Below are 24,921 nucleotides of genomic sequence, written 5' to 3'. Positions count from 1 at the left end.
TGGAGCAGTGGCAAATGGAATTTAATCCTGAGAAGTGTGAGGTGATGCATTTTGGGAGGACTAACAAGGCAAGGGAATATACAATGGATGGTAGGACCCTAGGAAGTAGAAAAGGTCAGAGGGACCTTGGTGTACTTGTCCATAGATCACTGAAGGCAGCAGCACAGGTAGATAAGGTGGTTAGGAAGGCATATGGGATACTTGCCTTTATTAACTGAGGCATAGAATATAAGAGCAGGGAGGTTATGATGGAGCTGTATAAAATGCTGGTTAGGCCACACCTGGAATACTGTGTACAGTTCTGGGCACCACACTATAGGAAGGATGTGATTGCACTGGAGAGGGTGCAGAGGATATTCACCAGAGTGTTGCCTGGGCTGGAGCATTTCAGCTATGAAGTGAAACTGAAAAGGCTGGGGTTGTTTTCCTTAAAGCAGAGAAGGCTGAGGGGGAACCTGATTGAGGTATACAAAATTATGAGCGATTAAATAGGAAGAAACTTTTTCCCTTAGCAGAGAGGTCAATAACCAAGGAGCATAGATTTAAGGTAAGGGACAGGAGGTTTAGAGAGGATTTGAGGAATAATGATTTCACACTGGTTGGAACCTAGAACACACTGCCTGAAGCGGTGGTAGAGGCAGGAACCCTCACAACATTTAAGAAGTATTTAGATGAGCACTTGAAACGCCATAGCATACAAGGCTACGGGCCAAGTGCTGGAAAATGGGATTAGAATAGTTAGGTGCTTGATGGCCGGCACAGACACGATGGGCTGAAGGGCTTGTTTCTGTGCTGTATAACTCTATGACTCTAATATTTCTAAGGATATTGTATCAACCTTTAGGGATTTTGAAAATCAATTTTCTTTCAGCCCTAAAGTCGACATTGCTTAAGTTTGCAATATGTATATTGAGGTTTAAATTGCACTTCTTTGCTGGAAAAAAGCAGTGTAGTTCATCAAAATAATTTGATCAGACTGCTACATACAAATTGCCAGCAATGTCAAAAATTGACATGTTTATCTGTGTTTCATTTGAAAGCATTCTTGAAGAGGAAAGTGAACACTACCACATGAGGGCCTGAACACATGTTGATGTGTTTTATACAACTGACACCGTTGCTTGACAACGCTCATACTAAATTATTCTGTACGTTAGTTGAACACAGATATTAGCCGGTCAGAAAATAATTCAGTAAAGTTTTGTGGATAAATTAGGATTTTCTCTGTTACTGTTCAGACATTTTCGACAACATTCCACAGCTTGATTAAGGACATTAGAGTTTTTTATATCAGTAACAAGTGGGTTGTTACTTCCTCGAGAAAATTAAAAAATCATTGGCCTTATTATTAATTCCCACCACCTGCCACCCACAAGATGGGCAGGGATGGGTTGTGTAGGAGAGGTGTTAAAGAATTAAATACAAGAAATGCATCAGTAACACACCACACATGCGCCCACTGCTTTTTTTATTGCGGATGTCGGGGTGTCTGAGTGTCTTGTGTTGAAGCGGGATACTTGATTAACATATTTGAATGCAATCACGAGCACAATTTAAAACTCGCTGCTTCTGTGATGATTTCCTGGGGTCAGGAAACTTGGCAGTGAAAGCTGTGGACTCCACAAGGTTCAGAACTCCTTGAAGACCATGAAAAGCAGGAGTCTGCCCCCCAGCACACTCCAAGGAAGCCTTAGGCTTCCCCCTTCCGGTCAAGGGCCAATATCTTTGGTTAAGTGGAGTTGAGGCCGAGATAAGATCAACCGTGATCGTATTGAATGGCGGTGCAGACTCGAGGGGCTGAATTGCCTACTCCTGCTCCTAGTTCCTATGCTCTTATGTGTCACTTATGAATTTATCAATAACAAAATTATTTTCTCAAAAATTGTATAGTTCAATTTTGTGTTCCCTCACAGATGCTGCCTGACATGCTGTGTATTTCCAGCACTTAGTGTTTTTATTTCAGATTCCCAGCATCGGCAGTAATTTGCTTTTATTACAATAATTTATTAAATTTTTTGCAACATGCCCTAAGGAGTCTACTATGTGTGGGGTCTTGCCAAATATTTTGGCCGTTCAGATCGCACCTCTCGGCTTGGACTTGAGTTCAAATACCAGTGGAGTTAAATTTTGATGAAATTCCTTAGTTCTTAGCAGGTTAATGGTTGGGAAAGCCAAAGGTTTATAAAGAAATATACAAATCAGACTGCACTTTTTGTGCAATCAAAATGAGAAACAAAATGGTTAAAAGTGAGTAGGTGGAAAGTGAACAGCCTTCGCAAAACTTTGTTAATGGTTTTGACAGCTGAAATGCTAACAATTGAGGTGAGAGCCCTCTGCCAATAAAGTTTTTATTTATTTAGAGATACAGCACTGAAACAGGCCCTTTGGTCCACCGAGTCTGTGCCACCCATTTATACTAGCCCTACAATAATCCCATATTCCCTACCACCGACCTACACTAGGGGCAATTTACAATGGGCAATTTACCTATCACCTGCAAGTCTTTGGCTGTGGGAGGAAACCAGAGCACCCGGCGAAAACCCACTCAGTCACAGGGAGAACTTGCAAACTCCGCACAGGCAGTACCCAGAATCGAACCCAGGTCCCTGGAGCTGTGAGGCTGCGGTGCTAACCACTGTGCCGCCCATTGTGCCCATTTTCTTTTTCATGTATTAATGGATCTTATTTCCTGCATTTTCTGTTTTCGTTCATATTTTCAATATTTATGTTTTTTTGTTATCTCAGTAATAGTTATATTGGTTAATTAAAATCAAACTAAAGGAGGAGTACAGGAGAAGCCATTTGTTCCTCAAAGAGGTCTACACACATTATTACCTGAGTTATGTACACTTTTATTTTCTTTCCACAGAATGTAAAGAAAAGCAATGCTTTAACAAGCACTCTATATTTTGCTGAGCCCAACAGCCCCTAGTTCCGAATGCCTTTTAAGTTGTTATAACAAACCAATGCTGTCTTTCAGGGCCTTTTTTTTTTAGCAATCTTGTGCATGTACATGCTAATTGCCCTACTTGTTGATGCTTTTTTGCTCCCAGATTATTTGTATCTGACTATTGGATTTCTAGAATGTTCACTGTTATCCATGATTAAATATAGAACCATAATTACTGAAAGTCTTAAGATTCTCAACTGTCTGGCCTGAATTACACTTGTATCTCCAATCCAGTCTCTGCACCCTTCATAACCTTTCCCCTGTTTCATTCAGCACCTGCAGGACTCACAGTGCTTTCATGTAACAGACCAATATTTTGTCAGTTCAGTGACATCTAAAGCTCTATATGTGAAACATACCAGTTCCTGCCCAATCCTTATATAGCTGAACACATGTTAAGTAATGTAACATTATTTTCTAAGCCATGGATCAATTTTACAAACAGTTATTCATTTACACAGCTTCTGATGTAGAATTCTAAACTTACGACTGCCTTGCCTCCAGCAGTAAATTATCAACAGTGAATACTTCTAAAAATTTACTTGTAAAACATGACACCAGACATCGGCTTTGAGAAAAAAAAGTCGAGGAAAAACAATAATCAAGACTTTTGACCTACCTCTTTTTAGATTCAGGACCTCAGACGCCAATTTTCTGCTTCTTCATCGCCATTTAGTGTGAAGTGCAAAGGGTTTGGCAGCATACAACCCACATCTTCTTGTTTTATCAAGGTTAACTCGACAAGGAGTGCCCAGAAACTCCCTCTAATGCTATTCACTGCAGTAAAATCTGTCTTCCTTGTGTGCAAGTGTGTGTTTTTTTGAAACAACACTTTGAGAGCACCAAAAGTGTAATGAAATTTCGGGAAACTTGCAATTAGACCTAGTTAATCTAAAATACCTGACTCTCGCTGACCTAAGCTGCACATTCCATGGGGGCTAAATAACAGCTCAGAAGCTGCAGCACTCCGAGGGAAAATTCCTAGCCAGTCTTAGAGTGTGAGGCATTATTCTCCTAAAGCTTGTTTTCAGCCTGCTTGTGGCTGTTCAGCAAAAGCTGCCAGCTTATTGTAGCCCAAACTAAGATTGTGAGGTTTAATTCACAATTTGTTTAGTCTCTCTGTTTCATTCTTCTGGTTTCCTTTTTCCTCAAACAAGTTAAGTTTTTGTCTTGTTATGCCCTGCCCCTAAAGTCACCAAACCAGAATTTTGCTGCAACACTGGCAACTTCCCGTAAATCTAAATTGTAATTTTATCCTGTTCACTGAGCCCTTATTGGCTTAAGGCCAGCCTAACATTCCAGCTGAGGTAGGAGCACAGATACCTACCTTTTCTCAAGTGCACAAAGATTAAAAAGGGTGGATTGAACAAGAAACTGTGGGCATTAAGAAGTTTGTTAACCATGGTGGCCTAGAATAGCAAAAACAACCTGTCATCATGAGAGAAACTGAGGGTTATAATGTTCCGTGTGGGAGAAGACAGACAGACTTTTCCACAATACAAAAGACAAAATGCACCTGCTAGCATTATCATACAGAGAAAACTTGAAGAAAGCTACTGTTCCAGTCAGTTTTGTGACCTCTAGTTAATTTTAATATATATAAAATATAAATACGCCTTACCTTGAAAACTTTCAGAACTTGCTTTAGCTGAATTTTTAAAGAACAAGGTGACGTGTTACCTTAACCTGACAGACAAGAATTTTCAAAAAAAAGGCTGAGCTCACTTACCTGGGGCAAAACAAGGTTTGGATTAAAGTTGGCAAGGTACGTCGCTAGGAGAGACCCATGACCTTTCTGATGTGTTCACAGCATCATACTGGTTGTGACTCATTCAGGAACAGGTGGCAGAAATGTTTGTCCCCCCTTTTGTCAAGTGTCTAGGAATCACTGGGGAGAAAAAAATGAATTAGCAAGAGAACAAATGATGCATCAACGTACCTTTCTTGATTTGACCCCCTCCCATACAAGCAAAATAAAATACAGAAGCAGCTTAGTCCCACCCTCAGTTTCACAGAACCTGCCTGCAAAAGAGTTAAACTCTGGGTCAAATTGAATTAATGTTTATAGTAAACTTGCATTAACCAATCAGAATCAAGTTTATTGCTTGTGACTAAACAGCTTCAACAGAAATTTGATAATACCAGGAATGAGGCGTCTGTTAAAATTCCTATTTGCATTGTGATACACAGAAAGGCTTAGATTTCAAGCACTTTTAGGACCAAAACAAATAGGAGGGGAAGGAAGCAGTAACCCCGCTAGAATATTTTATTTGCATATATAGCCTGTGTCCTAACCACACCTCCACTGCAATGACACTCTTATCCCTTTCAATTCTAATACACTTCACCAGGCTCCAGAGCTCCACCTTACTCATCCAGAATTCTGCTGTCTGCATCCCAATATGTTTGTTATACCACACCTGCACTCAGTGATCTACAATGGCTCCCCATCGCCACAACACATTGATTTAGAAATCTTTATCCTCACTTATAGTTCCTGCCATGATCTCCTTTACCATACCCTTACAATATTCCCCCAACCATATATGCCAGTTTGCACCTTCCACTCCTTCTGATTCTGCCCTACTAGCTGGCCCCATCCTTTTACTCCAATATTGGTAACAAAATCTTCAGCCATCAAAAGAAAGAACTAGAATTTATATAGGCCAGTTTACAACCTCTGGACATCCCAAAGTCCTTCACAGTCAATGAAGTATTTTGAAGTGTAGTCCTTCATGTAACGTAGGGAAATACACTGCAGCTAATTTTGAAACAGCAAGGTCTAACAAACAGCAATGAGATAAATGACCAGATAATGGCCTAGAATTTGTTTTAATTCATTTATGGGATATGGACATCACTGGCAAGACCAGCATTTATTGCCCATCCCTAATTGCTATTGAGAAGGTGGTGGTGAGCTGCCTTCTTAAATCGTTGCAGTCCATGTTTTGTAGGTACACTCACAGTGCTGTTAGGGAGGGAGTGTCAGGATTTTGACCCAGCGGTAATGAAGAAACAGCGACATAGTTCCAAGTCAGAACGGTGTGTGTCTTGAGGGGAGCTTGCAGGTGGTGGTATTCCCAAGGGCTTGTTACTCTTGCTCTTCTTAGGTCACAGAGGTCGTGGGTTTGGAAGGTGCAGTCGAATAATCCTTAATGAGTTGCTGCATTGCATCTTGTAGACAACGGGCCAAAAGGTCTCCTTTTCTACTGTAAACATTCTATCATTTTAGGGTGCACACAGCAGCCACAGTGCACCAATGCTGGAGGGAGTGAATATTTAACATGGTGGATGGGGTGCCTGGATGGTGTTGAGTTCCTGAGTGTTGTTGGAGCTGCACTCCAACAGTGCCCATTTTCTGGGTGCTAAATGGCTGCCTAAGCCTTCAATTTGGCAAGGAGGAATCACAAGCTCATTCTGAGCTGGAAAAACATCAATCTGCAGAATGGTGTTGGCAAAATAATCGGTGCCAGGTGTTACTCTCTTTGCATATACAAATAAGGGGGAATAACACCTGTTTGAAGCCCTCTCTGCAATATTGGTTTGCCCTGAGGCAAAAACAGGCTTATGTGTCACCTAACAAGTGGTCCATATAGGGACTGCTGCGGGCTGCAACCAACAAAGTAAGATTTTAAAATATACACACTCAAATGTGGAGGAGTGCTTCACCCAAACCCACATTAAGACCACATGGGTGACTGCTGGCCTTCACTACACCCCTGCTACCAATGTACCTCATCCTGGTGTCTGATCTCCCCAATCCTGCCTCTTCCCCTCCAATCACCACCTACCACTATCCTCCCTACAAATCACCACTGCAATCCCAACCCAATCACTATGCTCTTGGTCCCCTTTAAACACTTATCTAAGGGTCGCTGCAGGCCAGCTCGATGATAATGAAGCTTGAGGCTTCACCATTCAGGAGCTGGGAATAGTTGAATTTCGAGGAAAGTATTTTTGATTTTAGCAGTGTTGGTTGAAAAATAAATATTAACCAGGCACAATGTTCTTCTATGATTGTATCACAAGAACCTTTAGATCCATCTGAAAAGGCAGATGGAGACTCAGTTTTAATTAGCTCATCCCAAACACAACATCTCAGAAATAGCATCACTTCCTCATTGAAGCATCAACCTAGATACTGTGGTCAAGTCTGTAGAATGGGACTTGAACCTATGGTCTGCTGATCTAGAAACAAGAGTGTTGTCACTGAGCCAATTCTGACACCTGGAACTTTATCCCTTAACCCATAAGCCAAGGTCCTGCTACATCTCTCTCCATCTTTGCAAGCCTCCACAAAAACTATTTCTTCAACCTGTTCTTTGGTCACCTTTCCTACTCCTAACCCCAGCTCATTGTCAGTTCATCTCCCCCTCCCCCACACCACCCCACCCCACCCCACCATTGTGATGTACCTTAGGATATTAAGCTACATTAAAGCTGCTAAATTAGCCTCTTGTTCCTCTATCACATATTTAAAATTCTGCTTCCACCTGTACAAATTCATGAAATTAATTCAAATATTCTCAGTGTCACTGTGAGGAAGTGGTGGTTTGTTTACATCTGAAGTCATTAAACCTGAAATTATTTAATATAGCATTTACACTGGTATTTGTGACACATTTCAAAATGTGTTATTGATAACACTCTTGTTAAGTGCCTTGGAATGTTTTACAACATTAAAGGCAGCATATGAATGCAAGTTATCAATACTCTGCCTTGCTTCATGTTCAGGGAAAGATCCACAGTACTTTACCTACTCTATACCTCAAACCTTCTTGTAGGAACCACATAGGTACTGAGTAATGATGGTACTGAGTGGTGATGGTACTGAATGACTTCCTTTATAGTTCTTTTACCTGGACATAATGACCAACAAATTCAGCACAATAGCACACAGGTGCTATGGGTGGCATTTCTGGTCCAAAATGGCAGCTACAGCATGAGTGCATGGACATTTCTGGTGTGGGCCATATCTGATACCATTTTGGTAAGGGCTTTAGCACAGAGGGAGCAGCCACTAGAAGTTTACAGTGTAGGCAGATCGACATGTCAAAGAGCATGTGACACTGATTTGATGCCAGTGCTGGCATTTTGGAACTCAACACTCCAGCCATCGCTGTCTCTTAAACATGCGCAACAGCAGGAAGGAACTCCCACCAGCATTATTTAAAGGGATCGTCAACTACTTTTATGTTAGTTGCTAATTTATTTCTCCTGGCTTTTGTTGTGATAATAGAAGTGTTTGGTGCTTTTCAGAGTTGTTTAAAGTTACTGAAGTCTACAGGGAGTGTTGTGGCATTTGCTGTAGCACTTTGCCGTAACTTCAAGGATTCTGCAAAAACCATTTGCTCCCGGACATGGGTGAAGTAGTAGGCATCCTCCTTGGACTACAGCATGATAGGGAGAATGAGCATATGTGACACAGAGCAGGACAAGCTGCTTTAACATGGAGGAAGAGAGAAGGGCTCACACATGGAGGTTATACCCACCCAGAGTATTCAGGGAGCGATTCACCTAACAGTGGGCAGAATTTTATCTAAATGGACGCACACGCAGCGAGGAGGTGGGTAGAGGGTCAGAAACTCGTTGTCAAGGAAGTGGGCTTTGCTGTGGCTCTTTAATTCAACCACAGCATTTTTGGTAGATGAGTGATGTGGGTGTGGTGCATTGGACAGTGTGCGAAGCAAGTGGTGCAGTTGGTGAGATTTGGCATTGGCAGACAAATTCACTTACCTTGACCTTTTGGTATGTGCTGATTGAACTTCTTGCGATACTGAATCCAGGTCCTCGGGGCTAGACTCTTGGCATTGACTGCCATGACTATCTGCTCCCACTGCCTTCGCAGAATTTATCTGGAGGGCCTGCTGGCCCCCATTGGATAGAGGACCTCTCTTCTTCCATCTACATCCTCCAACAAGGCAACCAGTGCAGTGTCAGAGAAACTTGGAGTACTCTCTCTGTCCTATTATTCCATAATTCAGTGTTCTTTTTGCTCAAACTCTCTTCTGCAACCAGTTCCAGCACTTGCTCCAGCCAGTATGCACCTCCCTTTTAAGAGGTGCAGGCTGGCTTTAAGCAGTGCAGTCGAGCATTGTGGTGCTAGAACTGCACAACTTGGGCCCCTGCTGAGGTGTGCAACAATCAGCAACATGTTTAGCACTGGCTGCCCGCAGCTATCATGAAAGTCAGCAGGTAGCACGAAGTTTGTGTGCTACCTGCATTGGAAGCAACAGGCACAGATTAATTACACATTGTGATATCTGAAACTGTTTTTGGGCGCTGTCCAATTTTGCGGCCACTAATCCTAATATACAATTTTGTTGACTGGAATGAAATGGTAACCTGTTTTGATATGGCTCATTTTAAACAATTGGCAGAGCAGCTGACCTCAGCCAAACTGGCAGTAGAAACCCTAAAACTGGCTTGGGTGCCCTGGATGGGAGAGAAAATCAGCTCCAAATCACTATCCAGTTGTCATTGGTCGAAAGTGCTCATATGTAGACCTCCAGTGAGAATGGGATCGGGCTCAGGTAAAATGATCCCCACACCGCCATAGTCAGTATTCACACACTGCCTCTGTTCAAGAAGGATGGCCACTTGGACCAAACTACCATAGTACAACTAGAGTCAGCAGCTTCATGAGAGATAACTAGAAAAACATTAAAATAAATAAACACAGCTCTATCCATTTCAATGAGGTAGAATTTGTCACACTGCTTCTCTCAGTAAACTGACATTGGCAATATATACAGTCTTAAAGGCAGACTCCCATCTTGCACCAGGGTAAATTTCATCCTTCTGCTGCAGTAGACATTCATAGCCCTTTTACTTTGTGCTATCACACATATGCGCAAAGCATCCAGTGTGAGATCATCAAAAGACAATGGCTTTACAATGCTATAGCACAGTGCTGTAGAAACAACAATGAAATCTAGAAAATCTGTCTTTCATATTAAAAATTGAGGGTTCCTCATGTACATAATTGATGTGGCACTGAACCATACAAACCTGAAAAGTCCCAGGTCCAATTATTCATTTGTGGTGAATTGGCTGATCCCAGATAAGGCAATAATGGAAGTGGTACAAAAGGTTTCAGTGCTCCAGGATAGTGAGGGGAGATATCAACCAAGGCTCCCATTGCTGATTGCAATAGAGTAATCCCCATTGCAAAGATCATGGGCTGGATTTTACATTGGGCGGATGGGAGCTGGCCACTGACATAAAAGTCGGGGGCGAACCCGCTTCCGCCCGGCCTGGGGATCTGTCCCACATTTTATGGGTCCCCAGGCTTTAACTGGTGCATCAATCATCAGGCCAGCAGCTCTTAGTTCCAGCTGCGCCATCGGTAGCGGTGGCAACTGCTAGGACTGCAGCCCAGCCGAGGACATGGAGCCAGGACAACAGGTAAGTTAGAGTTGCCTCGTGGGGTGTTTGGACGAGCCCCGGCAAGGCAAGGGTGGCTGTGTGGGGGGAACGGGGCGACTCAGGTCCTGGGGGTGGTTGGGGAAGTGGCGGCGGCTGTCAATCGGGCATCCTGTGCCCGTTTCTCAGGGCCCACCCGTGGGGTGCTGAGAGGCCACCAGCTTTCACTGAGCAGCCTTTCACATCTCCCAGAAGCCTGTTTGCCACGGGTAAAATCCCCGTGGAGGCGGGTGAAGGCCATTAAGTGGCCACCAGTGTTTTTTTTTTAGTTTTAGAGATACAGCACTGAAACAGGCCCTTCGGCCCACCAAGTCTGTGCCGACCATCAACCACCCATTTATACTAATCCCATGTCCCTACCACATCCCCACCTGTCCCTATATTTCCCTACCACCTACCTATACTAGGGGGAATTTATAATGGCCAATTTACCTAACAACCTGCAAGTCTTTTTGGCTTGTGGGAGGAAACCGGAGCACCCGGAGAAAGTCCACGCAGACACAGGGAGAACTTGCAAACTCCACACAGGCAGTACCCAGAATTGAACCTGGGTCACTGGAGCTGTGAAGCTGCGGTGCTAACCACTGCGCCACTGTGGAGGGATTAAAATTGGGGATGCTCAGGAGGCCAGCGTTGGAGGAGCACAGATATCTCAGAGGGTTGTGGGGCTGGAGGAGATTACAGAGCCTCCTGCTCAATCTTACAACACCTCACCCCCACCCCCACACCAACCGGCTCGCTGGGGTGGCATAAAACTCCGGCCGATGGGTGAGAATACGATTGATTTTTTCCTGTGTTCCCTCCCACAGTGAAATAGCCTGCTGCCATTCATTCTGATTTATACATGAAGAATAGGTCCCATTGCAAATCAAATGATATCACTAGCGAATGGCTTTGACATGCACTACCCTGCTCTCAACCCCTCCACTGTCTCCAAAATGTCACACTGCTTGTCTGACATCAAGTACTTCAATTAATTATTGGAAAGACCAAAGCCATTATCTTTGGTCCCCATCACAAACTCTGTTCCCTATCCATCGATTCTATCCCTCTTCCAGCAACTGGCTGAGGCTGTACCAGAATCTTCGCAACCTTGGTGTCACATTTGACCTCAAGATGAGCCTCTGACCACATATACGTGCCATCACTGACTCAGCTCATCTACTGCTGAAACCCTCATTCATGCCTTTGTTACCTCTACACTTGATTATTCCAATGCACTCCTGGCCAGCCTCCCATTTTCTACCCTCCATAATATTGAGGTCATCCAAAATTCTGTTACCTGTGTCCTAACTCGCACCAAATCCTGTTCACCTCTGTGCTCACTGTAAAATTCTCAGTCTTGTTTTCAAGTCCCTCCATGGCCTCGCCTCTGTGTACCTCTGTAATCTCCTTCAGCCCCACAACCCTCTTGAGATATCTGTGTTCCTCCAATGGTGGCCTCTTGAGCATCCCCAAATTTAATCCCTCCACTACTGGTGGCCATGCCTTCAAGTGTCAAGGCCCTAAGCTCTGGAATTCCCTCTCTGCTTCTCTACCTCACTTTCCTCCTTAAAGACAATCTTTAAAACCTACCTCTTTGATCAAGCTTTTGATCATCTGCCCTAATATTTTCTTATGTGGTTCCATGTCAAATTTGTTTGATAACATTACATGGAAGCATTACTTTGGGATACTTAACTATATTAAAGGCATGTTATAAATATAAGTTGTTGTTGTTGTTGGAGAATATGGTTGCCAACTGCTCATTTTCTGAACAAGTGATCAATGGTTCAGCCCTCTGTTCCTGCCACCCAGTCAGTGCTCTGCATGTTCATAGTTCTTCGGGATGCCCACACAACACTCAGGGGTCTATAGTTCTGACAGTTCTGAAGAAGGGTCACTGACCTGAAACGTTAACTCTGCTTCTCTCTCCACAGATGCTGCCAGACCCGCTGAGTATTTCCAGCATTTCTTGTTTTCATTTCAGATTTCCAGCATCCGCAGTATTTTGCTTTTATTAACTCAGGAGTCTATTTTGTCTTTTGAACGGTCACCAATGGAGTATGTCCCACAGCAGCCCATTCTGCAGGAAAAGTAGCCCTGGTGATTTTGTGGCTCTGGCTCTGTTTACATTCATCAGGCGGACTGTACAGTGCCAAACAGGCATTTCAGTGGCGCTCACCAGATTCAGCAGAGGAAAATGAGCTGGAGCTGACGCCATTAAGGTAAATTGTGCTGGGGGACTGGGGGCGGGGAGGATCACTATCACAGAAGGTGGGGATCCCAAGCTGGCAATGACCAATGTTATTTTTGTAGGCCCTGGAGGTGCTCTTGTTTGTTGAGCCCCACAATAATAATCCAAGATTTAGCTTAGCTGGGCTTTTTTCTCTTTCATCCCCCATGGAAGTGGTTGAAGTCTGCGCTGCACAGGCACCAACCACTTCTTCCTTAAAATGGCAATCAGAATTCTATTTACATCATAGAACCTTGATTTCCATATTAAAAGTGACCTATTGCTTGAAAAAGGTGAGTGCTTTGGATACCCAGAGGTACCCACCACCACCCCTCGCCCCTTTTAAAATAACACAGCCACTTCACTGGTGTTAATGGGACGGTAAAGTGACCGACCCCATTTTGAGACCATTACCGCCCCATTAATACCAGGCAAAGGCAATGAAAAGTGATACCACCATGAGTTTGTGCAAAGGCCCCAGCATTTCTTATGCAGGCTATTTTTCACAGAATCTCCTGGTGAGCTTTAGTTGGGTTTAAACTTGCAAATTCTCAAAGTCTTATTTAGAAAAAAGTTTATTACTTTTTTCATTGCTGAAGTTATGTTCTGAAGTGGGTTGATTGTTATTTAGGTGGGATAGCTTCGGCATGAATTACTGAATGATCTTCATAATCAAATATATAAACACAACAGCTTGGTGTGCAAGTGTGGGCTACTTACAAGGAGAAAATAGAGACCCAGGATCATGTCTCTGTGAATGAGAATATATCACTTTTATGGTCTGCTTCCCAGATGAATGCTACACTCTAACTATTCTGTTCTCTCGAGACACTTGTGGCTAGACCCAATAGATAGTTTAAACTAGAAGGAAAACAAGATAACTTTTAAGATTGGCAGTATTTGGGAGTTTTTTTTGTTGCGATTAACTATAAATACTTTCTGCATAGATTCCTTTTACCTACTCTGGAACTGTGAAGAGAACTGAGTTGTATACATTGTGTAATGCTACCTTCAACTTCAGATCGGCTGAAATAAAAGCAAAATATTGCAGATGCTTGCCCACTTTTTTTCATGTTTGTGCTTTTGGCTAGGGCTGTTCATTATTCTATCATTTTACACTCTCTCTGCACTAATGCTTTGTCTTTCACCACACCATTAGCACACTCTTTGCCTTTGCCCCATGACCTCCTTGTCAGTTAATCTCTCTGACCCTCAGTCCTAACAACACCTTCCCTTTTGTTCTCTTTTTCCCCAACCTCACTTTATTTGTTTAAAACGTATTACATTTCTAACCTTTGCCAGTTCTGATGAAGGGCCACTGACCTGAAACGTTAGCTCTGCTCCTCTCTCCACAGATGCTGCCAGACCTGCTGAGTATTTCCAGCACTTTTTGTTTTTATTTCAGATAGGCTGACTTGGGATAGAGATGTCTCTGTGCTGTGATGCAATATGTTAAATGTTATCTTTTCCTCAGTGCGATTCTTTTGAATTATAATGACAGCAAATTGAAAAGTGGTTTAAACAACTTTATCACAGCTTTTTACCTGTTCAAAAGATTATTTAAGGAAACAAAGCGCAAGATGTATGGATTTTCACTGGTATCTCAATTATTTATAATTATATCTTAACACTTATGAAATGATAGCTATACCATCAACAAAATTCAACATACCTTCACAGCCCTAACTCTTTTGTTGCCAATATGGGCTTTAATGTGAAGATATAAACTGTAGGGGCCCATTTTTTGGGGATATTTATTTTACTGGTGCACCAGTCATGATAGGACTTGAAGAAGTGGTATCATTGGACTAATCATTTGTTTTCAGGACTTGATAAGGAAAGTTTGCAATTATCAATTGAAAACTTTACTGGCCTGATTGCAATATAGTGTTGTATATAAGGATTTTCAGATGGTATTTGATTAGATGCCAGACAAAAGGATAGTTATAAAAATTAACTATATGGTATTAAAGGCAAACAAAGAACTTGCATTTATACACAATGTCTTATCATGATCTCTGGACATTTACAATCAATTAATTACTTTATAAGGATAGTCACTATTGTTATGTGGGCAAATTCAGCAATCATTTTGTACACAGTAAGGTCTCATAAACAGCAAATGAATGAATAAGCAATCTGTTTTTAATGGTATTGGTTGAGAAAGATGTATTTACCTGGTTACCTTCTTCCAAAAAATGCCTTGGAATCTATTTGTCCACTTAAACAGGTAAATGGGGCTTTGGTTTAACACCTCATCCAAAAGACAACACATCAATGTAATATGCCCTCATAACCTACAACCTTCCGACTTAAAGGCAAAAGCAAGGCAAAAAAGTGGAGAAAAAGAAAAAATGTATAATTTATGGGCAAGGAAAACTGTACATGCACAGAGCACCTCGCAAATTTGATATGGGTGAGGAGAAACCAATATACATGGCTGGTGTAACAGGCTCCACCGCTGGTAAATCCACCCATGCAGATTCAGTGTGAAGTTTCGGGCTGCTACCTAAGAATATAACAGAGGTGTCAGATATCAGTGATGCTCCAAAGCTCATAAGTAGAAAAAGGGAAAAAGGAAGTCTTCATACTGCCTTAGTACGACTTCGGTATGCTTCAAATATATTCACATTCAGTTCTGTAATCCAGGATGTGTCTGCCCCACCTGTGCTGTCAACAAGAGAACTTCCAATTAAACTGCTGGTGCCACGCTGCCCTCGAGGTGGCCATGATGGGGAACAGACCGTTGCCCACCTCTGTCTGGAATGTGCCTTTGCAAAGCAGGTCTGGAAAGAGATGCAGTGGTGTCTGTCGATGTTCATCCTGAGCAGCTCCATAACGCAGGACTCGGTGCTCTGCGGGCTGTTCTCAGGGACACACACCAAGATAAACATTAACTGCTGCTAGAAGACCATCAACTCAGTGAAAAACGCTCTTTGGTCTGGCCGAATCATGCTGGTCTTCCAGTGCAAAGAGCTGTCGAACACCGACTGTTGCAGACTTGCACATTCCAAGGTCCAGGACTACATGCTGAAGGACACACTGAAGCTTGGGCAGCTGCCGCAAAGACTTAATGGGGAAAGGCCATTGTCTAAGGCCCTCCTGCCATAGTATACCGAGGGGTTGGAAACCGCATAAAACCCCTCAGCTGTACGCACCACAGAATGTTTGACATGAAATGTAAATGTACATTGTAAATATAACCTGTAATGCATATGTAGTGAGGCAGCTCATGTACTGTATTGATCGAAACTGAGCTGTATTGCACTTTATGGAATATCAAATTTGAACTGTTATGTAACAAATAAAAAGGGAAAACTATAAATGCAAAAAGGCTGAAATAAAAACAGAAATAATTAAAAAGGAAGCAGTAGGCGAGGTAAAGAGAAAGGAGAGTTTGTGGCTGTTCAACTTCAACAAACTGAAGACTGAAAGATAAACAGGCATTTCCAAATGGCTGGGAAAGCAAATGAAAAGAAAAATGGGAGGGGCAAGGAGAGAATCAACAGATACATCAATCGCAGAGAAATGGTGGGTAAAATGTCTTGCTACTCACTTAATGAAAAATAATTAAGCAATATAAAAGATCACCAACACAGACTGTTAAACTAAATGGTCTGTTTTTGTGCTGTAGGGCTGGATTTTTCCTGCTCGCTGCCAATCTTGGCGGTGAGCTTCAAAAACGGTGTGGCGCACGCATGAGACGTGCACTGCTGAGATATTTAGCGCGGCAGCTCAATTACATAGAGAGGCAGACCGCCCGCCCCCGATGATGTAGAGGGGGCAGGTGCTCTGTCCCCAGCAACAGTGTCTGGCGCCATCACGCAGGTGCCGACGCCATTTTTAGAGGGGTTTCTAGCCCTTCATTTAAATTTAAATATTTAAAATTACTTTACCTAAAAAAATTAAAGGGTAAAGTTAATTAAGAGTTTCAATCTCCTCTCCCACACTCCCAATGACTGCACACTTAATTGATTGGCCTTTCCCCCCCAAAAAACTTATCTTCCGATCCCAACCTCTCCCTCCCGGACTTTATTCACTTTAACCTTCAACCCCTTCCCACCAACCCCCCCACCAATGGAAAGTGTTTCCCCCATTCCCCTACTCCCTTCCCCCGTCCTGAAAACTTAACTCTTCTCCACCCCCACCAGTGTACCACCTCTCCAAATGGAGATCCAAAGGTGCAGCAGATCCGGCAACCAGCCGTAATATGGCAGCAGGACGGCCGTCGCGGCAAGGTAAGTATTAATTCTTTAATTTTAAATAAATTAACATATTTTAGTTAGGTTTCTGTCGCCCAGCAGCAGGGGGGAGGCCTCGCCACCGCCGGTAATGTGGATCAGGGCCTTCAAAATGTCGAGGCCCGTGCAAGCCTCTCCTGGAGGTATTCTCTGGGCCCCCCCACCTCCACAACCCCTGACGTCAGGGGGCTGGTAAAATCCAGCCCGTAATTTCCATGTAATTCTATGTAATCAGTAAGCAAATGCAGAGATAAAACAGGTATGAAACAATGTTCAAAAATTAACTTGAAAAGTCACAAAAGTGTGAGAAAATAGAGAAAAAGAGAGAAAAAAGACATTGCAGATGGAGCAGATATGAAAATAAAATGGCAAATTCAATTAAATAGAATCTGACAAAATATCAGTAGAAGCAGAGAGAGTAGAGGCAATGGATTAGGTAAAAATTGAGAGGGGGGTGGTACTAAAAAGACTGGCTATGCTTAGGGTAGATAAGTCACCTGGTCCGAGGGCTTGCATTCCAGGTTGCTAAAGGAAGTGGGGATGGAGATAGCGGATCTGGAGGAGGTCCTAGAGAATTGGAGAGTGGCAAATGTGACACCCTTATTCAAGAAAGGGTGTAAGGACAGTCTTAGTAACTACTGGCCAATTAGTTTAACATCAGTGGTGGGTCAGGTTTTAGAAACAAAAATCAGGGGAAAAAATCAACAGACACTTGGAGAGGTTCGAGTCAATTAAGATTAGCCAGCATGAATCTGTAAAAGGCAGATTATGCTTGCCTAATCTAATTGAATTTTTTGATGAAGTAACAGAGAAGGTTGATGAAGGGAATGTGGTGGATGTTGTCTATTTATATATTTTAAGAAAGCATTTGATAAGGTACCACATTAAAAGGCTGATTAACAAAATTGAAGCTCATGGAATAGAAGGGTCAGTGTCCAATTGGATAAAAAAAAGGCTTCAGGACAGAAAACTGCAAATCGTAGTAAATGGCTGTTTTTCAGACTGGATTTGGTAGATTGTGGTGTTCCTCAAGAGTCAGTGCTGGGATCACTGTCTTTTTTCCTATATATAAATGACTTGGATCTTGGAATACAGATTAGAATCTCAAAATTTGCCGATGACACCAAACTGGGAGGTGTGGCAAACAATGAGAATGATATGAACCACCTGCAATAGGACATTGATAAGCTAGCAGAACTGGCAGGCAGGTGGCAGATGAAATTTAATACTGACAAGTGTGGGGAATGCATTTTGGCAGAAGGAATAGGGAGAGACAATATATATTTAATGGTACAGTTCAAAAGAGTATGCAGGAGCTGAGGGACCTGGGGGATGCATGTGCATCAATCTTTGAAGATGGCAGGATATATTGAGAAAGTAGTTAGTAAAGCATATGGGATCTTGGGCTTCATAAATACAGGCATTGAGTACAAAAGCAGGGAAGTTATGCTGAACCTTTATGAAGCTCTTGTTAAGCCCCAGTACTGCGTCCATTTCTGGTCACCACACTTCAGGAAGGATTTGAGGGTCCGCGAGAGGGAGAGATTTACCAGAATGGTTCCAGGGATGGAAGATTTTAAGTTACAAGGTTAGTTTGGAAAAGATGGCTTTGATTTCCTTAGAACGAAGGAGATTGAGGGGAGATTTACTAGAAGTGTACAAGGTAATGACAGGCTTAGATAAGTTAGACAAGAAAAAACTGTTTCCATTAACTAATGGTACAAGGACTAGGGGACACAGATTGAAGGTTTTGGGCAAGACATGCAGGGGGACTATGAGGATGAACATTTTTATGCAGCGGGTGGTAATGACTTGGAACTCGCTGCCCACAAGGGTGGTGGAAGTGAAGACAATCAATGGCTTCAATAGGAAATTGGATGGCCACTTGAAGGACATAAACTTGCAGGGTTATGGGGATGGAGCGGGGAAGAGGGGGCTGACTTGACAGCTCCGTGGAGAGCTGGCATGGACTCAATGGGCCGAACAGCCCTCCTCTGTGCCGTAAATGACTCTCTGATTCAAGCTAAACCCCGTGGATCTGCTAATTGCAAGAAAAATGTCAAAACAGGTTCACAGACTGATACTCCCACCGGTACTCGGCTCTGATAAAGATTTTCCAACCTGTCTCCCTTCTAATGGACACCGTCAGATCTCCCAAATTACCAGCACCTGCTACTGTGAAGAAAATGGAAGCTGTAGCTAAGGTCTGAAATGACTAAACTCTGTGTTCAGGCTCCATAGTGCCCAGCAGAGAGATGAGATATGCTGTTTTTGAAGCTTGTGTTCAGTTTCACTGAAACAATTCAGGAGATCAAAGATGAAGAGTTTTGATAAAGTAAATAGTAAACTGTTTCCACTTGCAAGAGGGCTGGTAACCTGAGGACAGAGATTTAGGATAATTAATTGGCAAAAGAGCCAGAGGGGAGATGAGAACAAACTTTTCTACGCAGTGAGTTATTAGGATTTGGAATGCACTGCTTGAAAAGGTGGTGGATTTTAAGGAGGGCCTTAAAGGAGAAGATGGCGAGCTTTATGGAGAGAATCTTAGAACATTAGGTCCAAGCAGCTAAAGGTACAGCTGCTAATGGTGGTGCCAAGGGAGAAGGGAATGCGCAAGAAATTGGGAATGGTGAAGAATTGGTGAAATAAAGAGTTTGAAGGCAGGTTGTAGGGCTCGAAGATAGGGAGGGATGAGACCATGAATGGATCTAAACACAAGTATTAGAATGTTAAATATGAGGCATTAGGAAACTGGGGGCCAATGTGAGGCCAGAAAGGACAGAGGTGATAGGTAAGTGGGATTTGGTCTGGGATAGGATTTTGGCAGCAGAGCTTTGGATGAGCTGCAGTTCATGGAGAGTACAGGATGAGAGGTTGTCATGAAAAGCATTGAAATAGTCAAATTTGGAGGTGACAAAAGCATGGATGAAGGTTTAAGTGGCAAATGGGGTGAGGCAGGACAGAAGTGGGTGACATTACAGAAGTGAAAGTATGCAAGGTGGAGAAGATATGGGGTCAGATGGTCAGCTTGTGGTTGAACAGGATGCAAAGATTGTAAACAGTCTGCATTTGGCCTGAGACAATGGATGGAGAAAGGGATGGAATTGATGGTGAAGGTACAGAGTGAGAGAGGCAGAGGTAAAAGTCTTCAGTCTTCCCAAAGTTTAACTAGGGAAAATTGCAAGCCATTCAAAACTGGAGTCTGATAACATGGAGGCAGTGGAGGGGTTGAGAGAGGTGGTGGAGAGGTATAGTTAAATGTCAGCAATGTACATGTGGAAGCTGACTCTCATGGTCAACAGATGATGTCACCTGGGCATACACAGCCATTTCCTGGGAAACTTTGGCGGCAACAGTGAGGGGGTGGGAAGAAAAGCCACTGCTGGAATGCTCTGACTATGATCAGATAGGTAAGAATGAAATCAAGTGGGGATAATCCCACTAAGTTGAACAACAGGGGAGAAGCATTGGAGGAGGATAGTGAGGTAGACCATGTCAAAGTCTGCAGAGAGGTTGAGATGGATGTGGAGGTATAATGCACTACAGTCACAGTCACAAGCAATATAATTTGTGTCTTTGGTTAGGACTGTTTCAGTGCTGTACTAGGAATGGAAACTTGACTGGAGAGATCCAGATATGGAGTTGCTGAAAAGAGGGGCATGAATTTAGAAGGCAAATACCATCCAAGAGCTTTGTAGAGGAAAGGGAGATTGAAGATGGGATGGCAGTTTGCAGAAGTTTGGGTTTGCAGGAGCAGATAATAGTAGTTTTGAAAGCAAGGGTGACAATACCTAAAGAGAAGAAACCATTCACAATATGAGCTAGTATCGGGAGCAGGAAGAGAAATTGTGTAATCGGTTATTTATTGGGAAAGGGGTCAAGGGAGAGTCTAGTCTCATGGATAAAGGTAAACTTGGGCTTAGCTTGAGGGCAGACAGGAGAGAAACTGGAGAAAGATACGGGTTCAGGATTAGGGCAGAGGTGCCACGAGGAGAGAGTTAGCCTGTTAGGGTGGTAGCAGCACGGGCAGATGAACAATGGTCTCAGTCTTAGTGAGCAGAAAAGAGGGACTTCAGTCATGTGGAAAAACTACAGAAGCTCAGATTGTTCTCCTTAGAGCAGAGAAAGTTAAAGTCAGATTTAATAGCAGTGTTCAAAATTGAGAGGTTTTGATATAAGGTTAAATTGTCTCCACTGGCAGAAGGGTTGGTAGCCAGATGACATAGATTTAAGATAATTGGCAAAAGAACTAAAGGGAAGCTGAGGAGAATTTTCTTTTATCCAGTGAGTGGTTATGATCTATAATACCCTGAATGGGTAATGGAAGCAGGTTTGATAGTAACTTTCAAAATGGAATTGATTCTATATTTGAAAAGGAACAATTTTTAGGATTATGAGGAAAAAGCAGAGCAGTGGGACTAATTGAATAGCTCTTTCAAAGAGCAGAGATGGATGAATGGCCTTCTTCTGAGTTGTAAGATTCTATGTTCAATAAGTCCATGAGCTCCTCCCACTTATTGGGGTGGAGCGGGCAGGGGAGACAGATTTAAGGAGAGAATTTGTAGTGGATAAAAAGTGCTGGGAGGTTGCCTTTGCTCTCCAGAATGATCCTGGATAATGGACAGTTTTGGCAATGAACAGCGAGGCTCAATATCACCTGATGTGGTTCAGCCAGGTATGGCAATGGATGGCTAAATCAGACATCCACCAGATATCAGCAGGGGCAGTGATATAGTTGTTACAATTGGATTAGAGATGGTAAAATAAGCTAGAATTCCTGTTCTTGACCATTCCCAATTTTAGTGGTTCCATTATTGGCAGCTGGCAAGGCCCTAAGTTCTGGAATTTCCTCCCTTAAAAACTCTCCACCTCACTTTCCTCCTTTAAGATGTTCATTAAAAACTATCTCTTTGACAAGTCTACTCAAATATCTCCTTATGTAGCTTGGTGTCAAATTTTGTTTGATAACCCTCCATGGAAGTGCCTTAATAAGAAGATAAGAACATAAGAAATTGGAGCTGAAGTAAGCCATTCAGCCACTCGAGCCTGCTCCACCATTTCATAAGACCATGGCTGATCTGATTGTGGTCTTACCACCACTTCCTGCCTGCCCCCCACAACCCTTGATTCCATTGTAGATCAAAAATCTGTCCAACTCAGCCTTGAATATATTCAATGGTCCAGCCTCCACTGCTGTCTGTGGAAGAGAATTCCAAAGACTAATGATTCGCTGAGGGAAGAAATTCCTCCTCTCCTCAGTATTAAAAGGGAGACCCCTTATTTTGAAACTGTACCCCATGGTTCCAGATTCCCCCGTGAGGGGAAACATCCTCTCAGCATCTACCCTGTCAATTTTGGGAGATTACAACCAATACATCCACTATCTCTGCAGCCACTTCTTTTAAGACTCTAGGATGCTGGCTATCAGGTCCAGGGACTTGTCAGCCTTTAGTCCCATTAGTTTTCCTGATACTTTTTCTGCAGTGATAGCGATTGTTTTAAGTTCCACCCTTCCCTTTGCCTCTTGATTTTCTGCTATTCTTGGGATGCTTTTTGTGTCTTCTACTGTGAAGACAGATACACAATATTCGTTCAAAGTCTCTGCCATTTCCTTGTTTCCCATCACTAATTCCCCAGTCTCATCCTCTTAGGGACCAACACTTACTTTAGCTACTCTCTTCCTTTTCATATATTTGTAAAAGATTTTACTGTCTATTTTTATATTTCTTGCTAGTTTACTCTCATACTCTAATTTCTCCCTCTTTTTTTTTTAGTCATCCTCTGGTGGTTTCTAAACTTTTCTCAATCTTCCAATCTACCACTAACCTTTGCAGCATTGTATGCCTTTTCTTTCAATTTGATACCATTCTTAACTTCCTTAGTTTGGCACAGATTGTGCATCCTTAGAGTCTTTGTTTCTCAATGAACATTTTACTATGTTAAAGATGCTATACAAATACAAGTTGCTGTTGCTGTTCTTGATCACTATCCAGTGACCATGACTGGAAGTGTGTGCATGTGGATATCGGATGAGGGGGAAAATAAGGCTTGTCTGTGATGCTTCTGGGGTCAAATCGCCTGAATAAACTCACTATCAAGGTCATGATTAATGACACCTTAGGCAAAGTACCAGAGGGAAAGCACTAACCATCAAAGTACATCCCAGCTAGGAATCAACACTTACAGACAACGAAGGAAAGTGATATCATTGAGAAAAATGTAAAAAGACAACATCAGTCCAGACTCTCCTCATGGACATCTGTTCTGCTTTTCACTTTCAACCCTCCTTGTCTCAATTTCTGTTTAATGTGCAAGGTCTGGTTCATCACAACAAATGAATCAGTATGTTGTAAGCTCAGACGAGATCTCACTATCACTTGAAATTATGTTTTATAATTTAAAAATTCCCACAGAACTGGCCTTTAGTGATATCCAGGATTACAAAGGGGAAGTTCAGTTTAAAAGTTGTAACTGTAAGTTGTAAATAAACCATCTCTTTCCCTGTGCGCATGAGTTTTCAACACATCCTGCTTTCTTTGATGAAATGGTATATAATAAACACTATGATTTGGGACTGACAATTAACTGGCAAAATCACATTGTTGCTTGCAACTACTCAACTGAACCGACCAGTTGTCAAGGTTTGGTTTAACCCTCAAAATGCTGAGTTTTTACTTTTGCTTCTTCATTTCAAAATTTCAACTTAAGTACCTCAGAATAATTGTCTTCAGTGATAAAATAAGCAAAATCAGGTGCCAACTATTGAGCAGTTTCATAGAATCATAGAAAGTTTAAGGCACAGAAAGAAGTCACTTGGCCCATCATGTCTGTGCCAGCTGAAAAAATATCCATCCATTCTAATCCCACCCTCCAGCATTTGGTCCATAGCCCTGCAGATTACGGAACTTGAGGTGCATATCCAGACTCCTTTTGAATGAGTTGAAGGTCTCTGCCTCAACTACCCTTTCAGGCAGTGAGTTCCAGACCATCACCACCCTCTGGGTGAAAAATGTTTTTCTCAGCTCCCTTCTAATTTTTCTACCAATCACTTTAAATCTATGCCTCCTAGTCATTGACCTCTCTGCTAAGGTGACTAGACCCTTCACCTCCACTCTATCCAGGCCCCTCAAAATTTTGTACATTTCAATCATATCTCCCCTCAGGTTTCTTTGTTCCAAGGAGAACAACCCCAGCCTATCCAATCTTTCCTCATAGCTGCATTTTTCCAGTCCTGGCAACATCCTCATAAATCTCCTCTGTACCCTCTCTAGTGCTATTACATCCTTTCTGTAATGAGGTGACCAGAACTGCACATAGTACTCAAGTTGTGGCCTAACCAATGAGTTATGCAGTTCCAGCATAACCTCCCTGCTCTTATAGAGTCATAGAGATATACAGCACAGAAACAGGACCTTTGGCCCATCGTGTCTGTGCCGGCCATCAAGCACCTAACTGTTCTAATCCCATTTTCCAGCACTTGCCCCGTAGCCTTGTATGCTATGGCATTTCAAGTGCTCTTCTAAACACTTCTTAAATGTTGTGAGGGTTCCTGCCACTACCACCTCTTCAGGCAGCACATTCCAGATTCGAACCACCCTCTGGGTGAAAATTATTTTCCTCAAATCCCTTCTAAACCTCCTGCCCCTTACCTTAAATCTATGCCCCCTGGTTATTGACACCTCCACCAAGGGAAAAAGTTTCTTCCTATCTAATCTATCAATGCCCCTCATAATTTTGTATACCTCAATCAGGTCCCCCCTCAGCCTTCTCTGCTTTAAGGAAAACAACCCCAGCCTTTTCAGCCTCTTCTTAGCTGAAATGGTCCAGCCCAGGCAACATCCTGGTGAATCGCCTCTGTGCACTCTCCAGTGCAATCACATCCTTCCTATAGTATGGTGCCCAGAACTGTACACAGTACTCCAGCTGTGGCCTAACGTTTTATACAGCTCCATCATAACCTCCCTGCTCTTATATTCTATGCCTCACCTAATTAATGCAAGTATCCCATATGCCTTCCTAACCACCTTATCTACCTGTGCTGCTGCCTTCAGTGATCTATGGAGAAGTACACCAAGGTCCCTCTGACCCTC

The 24,921-nt window shown here is 42.7% G+C and overlaps 1 protein-coding gene across 2 annotated transcripts in view; it reads right to left on the bottom strand.

The window, feature by feature from the left end:
• The window catches only part of rbm47 (RNA binding motif protein 47), a 313,372-nt gene that overhangs the window by 212,635 nt on the left and 75,816 nt on the right, over positions 1–24,921 (bottom strand). Inside the window, exon 2 of one of the 2 annotated variants that reach the window (XM_068036423.1) lies at positions 4,680–4,838. The gene's annotated coding sequence lies outside the window, so the exon portion shown is untranslated. Of the gene's footprint in view, positions 1–3,569; positions 4,079–4,679; positions 4,839–24,921 lie in introns of those variants that run through there. The other variant, XM_068036436.1, reaches the window with a different exon arrangement.

The sequence above is a fragment of the Heterodontus francisci genome, chromosome 1 (genome assembly GCF_036365525.1).
Source record: "Heterodontus francisci isolate sHetFra1 chromosome 1, sHetFra1.hap1, whole genome shotgun sequence".
Classification (NCBI taxonomy): domain Eukaryota; kingdom Metazoa; phylum Chordata; class Chondrichthyes; order Heterodontiformes; family Heterodontidae; genus Heterodontus; species Heterodontus francisci.
The sequence above is the reverse complement of the archived record's forward strand: the minus strand, read 5'-3'. Positions and strand labels throughout refer to the sequence as shown.